Source organism: Podarcis vaucheri (genome assembly GCF_965113315.1).
Source record: "Podarcis vaucheri genome assembly, chromosome: 7".
NCBI lineage: Eukaryota > Metazoa > Chordata > Lepidosauria > Squamata > Lacertidae > Podarcis > Podarcis vaucheri.
Genome location: NC_138765.1, coordinates 58,740,162 through 58,749,883, shown reverse-complemented (window position 1 = coordinate 58,749,883; position 9,722 = coordinate 58,740,162). Strand labels below are relative to the sequence as shown.

Sequence of the window (9,722 nt, the reverse complement as noted above, 5' to 3'; positions counted from 1 at the left end):
TTCCAGCCTATATGCAGGAGTGCTTGTTTGCTTGCCCTCTTTTAAGGCTTGGTTTGATAATAATGTGAATTACTGGGCCCACCCCACTCTCCAAAGGGGGAGCTCATGGGGCATGTCAAATGCTGAGACAATGTCTTACACTAGTCATGTATCCTAGAGCTCTGCTATGAACTTCTGAATTGTGTACCCTGTAATCTGATCTACATCTGGGCATTGTAATGGATTCTGGAATAAACACCTTGGCAACAATTATGCTGTAAGTCAATGATCTTCAAATAGGAGCCAGGACACAGGATACCTTGAGAGAAGGCAGAACAGGCCATAGAGCTCTAGGATAAAGATAGGGAGCCTCCAGACACTGGGCCTAATCAGGCCTGGCACGGATCCTGATCCGTAGCTGTTTTCCCACAATCACATCTATCCACCCCATATCTGACATCATATGGGACATGGGGGATGTAAGGATGTGGTGATACAGGAATGATCAGGAGCTTAAAAAGAATTTGTGATGGTTCCATTGTGAGAGGGAATCACTAGAAGTAGGCTGCATCAGTATCTAAAACTGGGATAACCAACACTGTGCCCTCCAGACATTGTTGAACCCCTAGCTCTCATCATTCCTGATAATTGGCCATGGTAGCTGGAGCTGATAGGAGTTGGAGTCCCACAACATCTAGATCTAAAGAGGCCACCAATCTACTCTTTAAAAATTGTGTTTACTTTAGTAACCCTGAATGCCTTTGGATGAAGGTGAAATATATATGTAGCAAATGAAACCTCGTCTAATTTGTCATCTTCTAGTTTAGGGTAGACAATGTGATGCCCTCCAGATGTTGGACTACAGCTCCCATCAGCCCCAGCCAACATGAGAACTGTAGTTCAACAGCATCTAGAAGGCACAACATTGGTAACCCCCATTCCAACTCCCATCAGTCCCAGTCAGCTAAGCTGAGCTGTCCAGGGCTGATGAGAGTGCTACTCTTAAATATCTGGCGTGCACCAGGCTGAGGAAGACTGTAGTAAATATGTATCCAGCTAGTTTAAAAGCAGGCAGGATAAAATCAGAAGTGAGATTATTAACAAAGATATAGTCGAGAGAGAACTGTCCAGTGCTGAAAATTCTGAAAACCTTTTATAAGAAGAGGACAAAAGGGAATCTGAGAGAAAGCTAACATTAGTCCTAAATTCCCATAAATTTGTACCAGTTGGATATGGGGGAGTGTTTAAAACAGTTACTAGACTGACAATTGACAATGAGAGCAGAAGTGGGGGAAGAATTGATGTTTCTGAAATGTTCTCTAGAGCTTGCTGCAACTGAGAGAATTGAATCAAGGAAACTGAAACAGTTGGCATCTCAGATTAGGAGACATGAGCAGCACATATCTCCCAGAATTACAGGCAAAGTAATGTGGCTGTTAGAATGCAGCTTCCATTGGTGCAGAAACTGGGTTAACTTGGCATTCTGATGGGGAGGATAAGGTAAAGGTAAAGGTACCCCTGCCTTTACGGGCAGTCGTGTCCGACTCTAGGGTTGCGTGCTGATCTCGCTTAAGAGGCCGGGAGCCAGCGCTGTCCGCAGACACTTCCGGGTCACATGGCCAGCGTGATGAAGCTGCTCTGGCGAGCCAGCACCAGCGCAGCACACGGAAATGCCGTTTACCATCCTGCTATAAAGCGGTCCCTATTTATCTACTTGCACTTAAGAGTGCTTTCAAACTGTTAGGTGGGCAGGAGCTGGGACCGAACGACGGGAGCTCACCCCACCGCAGGGATTCGAACCGCCAACCATACGATCGGCAAGTCCTAGGCACTGAGGTTTTACCCACAGCGCCACCCGCGTCCCAATGGGGAGCATAGAGGAGGACAAAATCCTCATTTTACCCTCACATAAATCCCATGAGGGAGGTTAGACTGAGGGACAGTGGCTGGTCCAAGGTCACTGAATGAGCTTCATGACTGAGTGAGGATTCGAACCCTGTTCTCCCAGATCCTAGTCCAACTACTACACCACAGTGCCTATATAGCAGACATACTGCATGTTAAAAGGTGGGGAATAACTGGTCTGCTTGAGTTTTCAAGCAAAACACTTGAAAACGCCAGCCAAGGTTGTTCCAAATAGAAAAATTTTATGTTTTGATTTCTTTCCCCATGCCCACTCACCGCAAGGATGTTATATCCAGACATTCACACCACAGGGTTTTCTGACCCAGCTAAAGGGAGCACATGCACAATGCCAGATCCATACAGAAAAATGCAGTTTCTGTGACACTTCCCACCACTTTTCTACATTGCCGCTTTCCTAATAGTAGGGAAGGCCTCATCCATAAAATAACTTTAAACAAGGCAGCTCACTGGTAATTAAAGTGGTAACAGATATGATGGAGAACACTGGGGAGAGCCGGCTGGACGGTCTCTTTGGGGTATTTCATACGCTTTTTTCCAGAACAACATTTCCCTCTCATTTCGGAGAGCTAATTATACATGTGCTGCACACTAAGTGGAAGACGAAATTAATTGGAAGAACAAAGGCAATTTGTTGCGGATTGGACCACGGCCACCAGCGTTCTTTTCCCTGGCAGGAGATTACGACTCCACTCAAAATGATCTGTACTGAATGGGTATTCAGAGTCTGGTTTCTGCAGACGGGCCCGGGGGGGGGGGCAACCTCCTGGACTGCTGCTGCCACCCAGTGTAGACAGTACTGAGCTAGATGGGCCAATGGGTCTTCCTCCTCTTTCTTTGGGGCTGCCAAATCATGCTGGATCCTGAAGGGGCTGAGGAGTTCATAGCAATTCCCTCTTGCTTCCTCTCTGTTCTATATCTTCATCCAAACAAGAGTCTCTTGCTCTTGTACTCCCATTCCCTTTTTCCTTCCTTAGATCCAAAATCCTGTCTCAGTCTGGGACAACCATTGTGGCCTTCTGCCCTTTTTGCATCTATGATATGGGCCAGAATGTTTCCCTTGCCTAGCCTTCCCCTCAGCATTCACCCTCTGGCCCTCCCATGTTTACAATTTGTTCAGGTGCAAGAGGGATGCCATCTTACTTATTTTATTTTATGTATTTATAGCCCACTTTTTTCTCCAAGGAGCTCCAAGTGGCAAACATGGTTCTACCCCTCCTCATTTAATCCCCACAAGAAACCTGTGAGGTATGTTAGGCTGAAAGGCACAGTGACTGGCCTAAGGTCACCCAGTGAGCTTCATGGATGAGTGGGGATTTGAACCCTGGTCTCCTGGGCACTAGTTCAACGCTTTACCCACTAGAGCACGCTGGCTCTGAAACAAGAGATCATATGACAATCATGAGTAGCTGCTTCCTGCCCTCACAGAAGGCAAACAAATGCCTCTCAGAAGGAGGAATGAATTAGAGAGAAAAGGATAAGATGGGAAAGCATGAGAAGAAAAGGGAGTTAAGCAATTGACCTAGGAATAGGACAAAACTGAAGTCCAAGAGGCTGTTGATAGGGAAAAGCAGCAGAGCCTTTAATAATTTCTGAAGTAAGATGAAAAAGAATGGTTGGATCAATAGCTACTAACCTGTGGAAGGGAGTTAGATCCAGAGGGCAAGAGGAGGGCTAAGCTTCACTGAAGAAAGAATGGAGGGAGAAATGAGCATCAAAGGAAATCAAAAGAAAGTGGGAGGGATGCTACAATTATAAGGAGAGGGACGCAATCATGAAAGAAATGATTATTAGGGAAATGTAGCCAAGGAAAGGATTGAAAATAATTTAAATGTTAATTTAAAACCTTTTTAAAAAAAGGGGGGGGGGAGACTGTGAATAGCATCTGCAATGGGAGAATTGGGAAGGTACCATGGGCACTGACAAGTTTTACTTTACACTGGCAGAGGCGGTGTTTTCCCCAAATTGCATGGTGGTAGGTAAAAAAAAATACCGTATATGATGCAGCAAAGGTGTTTGTGCATGCCTGTCTCTCTTCACCTGGGAAGTTTCCTCCTGAGAATCCTCATTTTTAATGGGACTGTATCCTACAGGTGATGGCAACTGGCTCTTTCAGTCTTTATAACAGGAGAAGAACCTGCAGTCCTTGTTTTCATTCTTGGACTTGAAGATTATTCCTGCCAGCTTGGCTGAATCCCCATCCCTAATAGAAACTGAAAGGTCTCTGTCCCATTCTCCACTGAATCCACCAGTCCTTCCTCTCACACACAGCAAATTGCATAGCTTTGAGATGCCAGAGTTGATACGTCTCCATTCATCTCCAGCACCATGATCAAACCTCAGGAGGCCAATTCTCAGAGTCCAGATCCCCAACAGATTATATCCTCTTCTGCATTTTGCCACAAAGAAGAAGGAGATTTAAAGGATGGTGTCTGTGCATGTGAGAGGGATCCGCCTAGGAATGCAATGACTTGTGAAGTTTTTGTTTTTAACCCTCTATCTGCAAAACTTAATGATGCGGCGGGGGGGGGGGGGCGGCGACAACAACAAGAGCAAGTGTCAACATGGTTAGGTCATGGGTATATTGTTAATAAACAGAATTGAGCTAAATGCCCTGCAAAGGAAAACTTTAGCATGCAGCAAAGTTGAAGGTGACATTTGTTGATTTTAAGCAAACTTGCATGCCTCCGTTCAGCAGAAGGCAGGGCTGAAACCAACGGATAGGGATAAATACACTTTGTGGTTCCTTGCAAAACACACACACCTTCTCCTTCTCTCTCTCTCATCTATCTATCTATATCTGTCTGTCTGTCTGTCTGTCTGTCTGTCTGTCTATCATCTATCTATCTATCTATCTATCTATCTATCTATCTATCTATCTATCTATCATCTATCTATCTATCATCATCTATCTATCTATCATCTATCTATCTATCTATCTATCTATCTATCTATCTATCATCTATCAATCATCTATCAATCATCTATCTATCATCTATCTATCTATCACGTATCTATCTATCTATTATCATCTATATCTGTCTGTCTGTCTGTCATCTATCATCTATCTATCTATCTATCTATCTATCTATGTATCTATCTATCATCTATCTATCATCTATCTATCACTCTATCTCTCCTGAATGAGGCATCCATGGAACTAGCTCCCACCATGTGAGTTTAGAGTCCAAAGCCATTCTTGTAAATATGAAGAAGAAACAGGTAAAGAACCTTTTCTCCCTTTTACCAGTGGGACCTTTGTGTGTTTTATTAACCTTTTTAAAGCAATGTTGCTGTCATGAGAATGAGACAGAACAGCTGCTGGTGGGACTGGATAGTGCCAGCTTCCAAGCTTTAAACTCTACTATAACTTCAATTAAAGGAAAGAAACCCAAGAGCACTTTGGTACATTGAGAGAGGGGGCTGTGAAAGGATGTAAGGCTGGTAGCAAACTTAACACCAGTGGCAACAGCACTCCTACAAGTTGCCATAGCTTGTGCCAACATCATACATATTTCTTCATTGGAAGCCTTGCCCTGGAACCAATCAGAGTGAAGGCAGTGGTGCCCACTCTTCCTCTGGAGTAGAGATGGGGAACCTGTGGTCTTCCAGATGATGTTGGATTTCAGATCCTATCAGCCCTGGTTGTCATGACTACTAGTCAGGGATGATGGTAGCTGTAGTCCAGCAACATCTGAAGGGCGAGAAGTTAGCCACACCACTGCATTGTGGTGGTTGTTTTTTGCTGCAACAGCTGTCTGAAAACCAAGCCTTATGAGGAACGTTTGAAGGCACTGAGTGTGTTAAGCCTGTTAAAGAGGAGACTGAGAGGAGATTTGATAGCCATCTTTAAATATCTCAAGGGCTGTCACATGGAAGATGGAGCAAGCTTGTTTTCTCCTGCTCTGGAAGGTAGGACTCGAACCATGGCTTTAAGTTACAAGAAAGGAGATTCCCACTAAACATCAGGAATAACTTTCTGATGGAAAGAACTGTTCAACAGTGGAAGAGACTCCCTCAGGAGATTGTGGACTCTCCTTCATTAGAGATTTTCAAGCATAGATCTCCTTCCAAATCTACAATTCTATTATTCTATCTGCACTGGGAACATCCCACTTTCTGTTATTATCAAGTCTATTCTGCTGTGCGCTAAGGCTTTTGGTGACTTTGGAATCTGCCCTAGATACAGAAGGTTCCTTTTTAAGAGTCGGGGGATGCCTGCAAGCATTTGGAGTCCCACTGAGATGTGGCTTATTTTTGTTTCTTCTAATAAACGATATAAGGCAGTGGGAACCTTTCAGAGCTGTTGCTAAATCTCCTTGAGCTCACTCCAAAATTTACAGCACCCTCCATTTTCTGCTTCCTAAAAAGAACAAGCCTTAAATATGCAAAAACAAGATCCATTTTAAAACATGGGGAACCTTTGCCATAAGAGATTGGCGATAACAGGATGTAGGAAAAATGCCCACATGCTTTCCCACTAGGTGGAGCTGTAGTCATTTCTGAGACACAGCAAAGGGTCTTGCAAAAAGCACCTGCGCTGCCTTAAACAGCAAAAGGAGGCAGCGGGGGTGGGGGGACTTTTCTCTGTCGTAAATAATACATTTGCAGTACTCACATCAACAAAACTTACACACAGGGACATGCTCTTCAAGTAAAGGCTCAAATCTCTGCCATAATCAAAAGGATATTGAATAGTACATTATGCAGCTTAAAATAGATCCAGAGACCACTTTGCAGTGGTTAGGGTAACAATTGCTCATCTGCCAAGGAACATTTTACTGAGGACGTAAATACCATCTTCCAGCAAGGACTGGTGGGGATCCTGTTGGGAAAATGTTGTGATTTAGCTCCTGTCTGATTCTAGTAATTCGCTTAGACGTTGCTGAATGTTACCTGCCTATGATAAGTGAAGGAGGAATCAATCCTTTAGAGCAGGGTTTCCCCAAACTTGGGTCTCCAGCTGTTTTCAGACTACAGTTCCCATCATTCTTCACCGCTGATCCTGCTAGCTAGGGATGATGGGAGGTGTAGTCCGAAGAAACAGCTGGAGACCCAAGTTTGGGAAGCCCTGATTCAGAGGCAGGACTGCAGGTCATTGGCAGGTTATGCTCAGAGATAGAGACTGGGCCAAAGGACACCTAGTGAGTGTCATAGCTCGGCATGGGTTTGAACCCAGGTCTCTCCACTCCAAGAGTGCCTAATATTCAACAGCCAAACACCATCCTTGCCTCAAGATTGACCTGGATTTATTCTGAATACATTTCTCACCATGACTGCATACAGCACCCTCAATCTCCATGGCTCTGAGTGGGATATAAAGAGGAGAGAGAGAAAGATGGAGGTTACAGGTTATTGTATTTTAGTGTTTTGTTGGAAGCCACCCAGAGTGGCTGGGGAAACCCAGCCAGATGGGCAGGGTATAAATAATAAATAAATTATTATTATTATTATTATTATTATTATTATTATTATTACTACTACTACTACTACAGCATTGGCCCATCACCAGGGAGAACCAGCTACAGATCTCGCTGCAATGAGTCTCACTGGACCAGTTACTACCTGAGCCTATCTTACCTTACAGGGCTGTTGTAAGGGAGGTTTCAATAAAGAGACAAGAGGAAAACCGTCACAGGAGATGCAAGGGGAGCAAGATGCAAGTGGGACTGCTTGTCTCGCAGGGCCAGTTTGAGGAGGGAGAGGGTGGTCTAAGGGCTTCCTGTCGTGGGAAAGAGTTCCGGGTGGCAGGGAGCAGAAACCCAAGAGTTGAAGGAGCCTTTTGTAAAAGCAACAAATGATGCTGCGATGGGCAGCAAGGTGGCGCTGGAGGGCAACACAAAAGCTTCATTCTAGACAGAACCTCATCCGCACCAGAAAGGGCTTTTTTTGTTTTGAAACTGAAAGTGGGGGAAATTTTCCCATCTTCAGCACCATAGGTGGGAGAGCGCATACTGTTCTCGTAATCCGCAATAGCAAAAAATGCAGGCTTACTTGGAAGCACGTCTGCAATAGAATAGAAGGATTAGCCCCCACCCCCCCTGCAAGCCCCCCCCCCGCAAACTGGGCAAGTTCAAGTCCCGCCCCACCTCTTCCTTCTTGTGGTTCCTTATCTTTAAACTGGACATGGACAGGACAACTCGTCAAGTAAAGGATTCCTTCAAACAGAGGACTATAAAGTAGGACCCTTGGCGGCTCTACTTTTGAGCACCTTTTTTGAGACGAGAGGCCTTCTCCAACACACATTCAGGCATCCCTGCCCACCAGCGCCGCCCAGTTCAGGTAGCGGCACGGTGAGTCTCTTGCATTCCTGCTTGTGTCTTGTTCGGTATAGCTCTTCTTGATCCAAGCATAACTAGATAAGGGGAGCTTGCTGGATCAGGCCAATGTCCCATCTAGTCTAGCATTCTGTTTTCACAGTGGCCAGCCACATGCCTGCAGGAAGCACTCAAGCAGGAGATGAACTCAGCAGCACTCGGCCCACCTGTGATTCCCACCAACTGGTATTCAGAGGCATTGCCTAAATGTTGTCTCTGTTTAGACTCAAATGAATGGAGCTCAGGCTCCTGCTGAGCTGCAGTCCAGGAGCTTGACTCTGGAACTTCCCTATATAGGGACACGTTCTTACACAAAAGGGGCTCATAAGAGCAGCTAGTACTCAAAGTGAAAGAGAGGAGTACCTGAGAAGCAAAATACAGAGCTCACAAGTAAGTTAATAACCTTCACCGTAATATTACCTTTTTTAAAAAAGAAAAAGAAAAGAGGTTTTAATTTCCAGACCTCCACCTGAGATGCTACTTAGGAAGGCGGAAAAATTAAAAACCCAGCAGGCTCTGATGGCACTTTTCCCCAAAGTGGGAGCCAATTAGTTATCATCAATTAAATAAAATTAAAGAAAAGAGATCTGCTCAGAGAAGGAGAATGAAAAATGAAATGACCTTCTGGAAACAAGGGAATGGGGGGGGGAGAGAAAGAGAAAAATAAAAGGCATTTTTAAAACTGAGTCAAAATTTACACCTGGTAGAACAAATCAACTGTTGACCATGGAGCCATTATAAACTGATTGGAATCCCCACGCCCCCGTTTTTCACCAATACTTTGGTGTCTTACCCTCCTGGTTTGGACACTGTCACAATCTCTGCTCCTGGGTGTGGTGGTAGCGGGATGGTGAGATAGTGAGAACAGCCACTGATATCAGGGAGGGAAGAGGATCATAACTGCAGTCAAGTCAACTGCTCGAAGGAAGAACTGTGTGGCAAGAGCCATCCTGTCCTTGTGTCTTTTTTAGATTGTGAGCCTGAAGGCAGGAACCATATTAGAGCATTTTTTGGCTAAAGGGTGAAGCCTACGTGTCCTTAATAAAGATGGTGGTGATGATAACAACCAGAATAATGGCACTGAACAAGCACAGAGAAGAAACGTTCGTGGTCATTCTGTATTAAAAGTCACCCACTCTTGACACTTCCTTGCAATGTGTAGAAGTGGAGCATTTTGAGATGGGCAGAGGTAACTTCTTCATCAGCATAGAACAGGGTCACTTGAGGCTTTGTGGGGGGGCATATCTGACGTGGTGGAGGCATAGAGATTTTCCGACATCTTAGTTTAATTTGAGGAGGAGTAAAATTTGCCTCATTATTCCATACCAGCAGAGAGCAATGGCATGTTCCTAGGATGTGCTGTTATATAAGAGCCAACTCCTAGGGCCCAAGGGGTCTTTGTCCCCCCCAATAAAATATTTGAGGGGGCCACCCCTTGCCAAGTTGATGGGCATTGCCATTCAAATGGTGTATGTGCACTGTGTCAGGTAACTGATATTGCAG

General features: G+C 44.8%; 1 long non-coding RNA gene across 1 annotated transcript; it reads left to right on the top strand.

The window, feature by feature from the left end:
- Positions 1-277: 277 nt before the first annotated feature.
- Positions 278-7,549, top strand: LOC309538117. The gene is made up of 2 exons (XR_014222118.1): positions 278-458; positions 7,398-7,549. It is a non-coding gene; the product is annotated as an uncharacterized lncRNA (long non-coding RNA).
- The last annotated feature ends 2,173 nt before the right edge of the window (positions 7,550-9,722 follow it).